Source organism: Arachis hypogaea, chromosome 10 (assembly GCF_003086295.3).
Source record: "Arachis hypogaea cultivar Tifrunner chromosome 10, arahy.Tifrunner.gnm2.J5K5, whole genome shotgun sequence".
Lineage (NCBI taxonomy): Eukaryota > Viridiplantae > Streptophyta > Magnoliopsida > Fabales > Fabaceae > Arachis > Arachis hypogaea.
In genome coordinates, this window is record NC_092045.1 from 65,425,207 (window position 1) to 65,426,124 (window position 918).

At 42.2% G+C, this 918-nt stretch overlaps 1 non-coding gene across 1 annotated transcript; it reads left to right on the forward strand.

Moving 5' to 3' along the window:
* Positions 1 to 237: 237 nt before the first annotated feature.
* LOC112718765 (small nucleolar RNA R71) lies at positions 238 to 345 on the forward strand. The gene has a single exon (XR_003161092.1). It is a non-coding gene; the product is annotated as a small nucleolar RNA R71 (small nucleolar RNA).
* The last annotated feature ends 573 nt before the right edge of the window (positions 346 to 918 follow it).

Sequence of the window (918 nt, forward strand, 5' to 3'; positions counted from 1 at the left end):
CAAAATGGTATTCAGAGTGTCAATCTCAAGAACTCCTTTCTTCTGACTAGTCCCATTGTTCACAGGATTCCTTTCAGAAGTGTACATGAATTGGTTATTTGCAACCATTTCAATCAGTTCTTGAGCTTCAGTAGGCGTCTTTTTCAAATGAAGAGATCCTCCAGAAGAGCTATCCAAAGACATCTTGGACAGTTCAGAGAGACCATCATAGAAAATACCTATGATGCTCCATTCAGAAAGCATATCAGTGGGACACTTTTTGATCAATTGTTTGTATCTTTCCCAAGCTTCATAGAGGGATTCTCCTTCCTTTTGTCTGAAGGTTTGGACTTCCACTCTAAGCTTACTCAATTTTTGAGGTGGAAAGAACTTTGCCAAGAAGGCATTGACTAGCTTTTCCCAAGAGTCCAGGCTTTCTTTAGGTTGAGAGTCCAACCATGTCCTAGCTCTGTCTCTTACAGCAAAAGGGAATAGCATCAGTCTGTAGACCTCAGGGTCAACCCCATTAGTCTTGACTGTGTCACAGATTTGCAAGAACTCAGCTAAAAACTGATGAGGATCTTCCACTGGAAGTCCATGGAACTTGCAATTCTGTTGCATTAGAGAAACTAATTGAGGCTTAAGCTCAAAGTTGTTTGCTCCAATGGCAGGGATAGAGATGCTTCTCCCATAGAAATCGGGAGTAGGTGCAGTAAAGTCACCCAGCACCTTCCTTGCATTGTTGGTATTGTTGTTGTTTTCGGCTGCCATGTGTTCTTCTTCCTTGAAGAATTCGGTCAGGTGCTCTAAAGAGAGTTGTGCTTTGGCTTCTCTTAGCTTTCTCTTCAAGGTCCTTTCAGGTTCAGGATCAGCCTCAACAAGAATGCCTTTGTCCTTGCTCCTGCTCATAAGATAGAGAAGGAAACAAGAAAATATGGA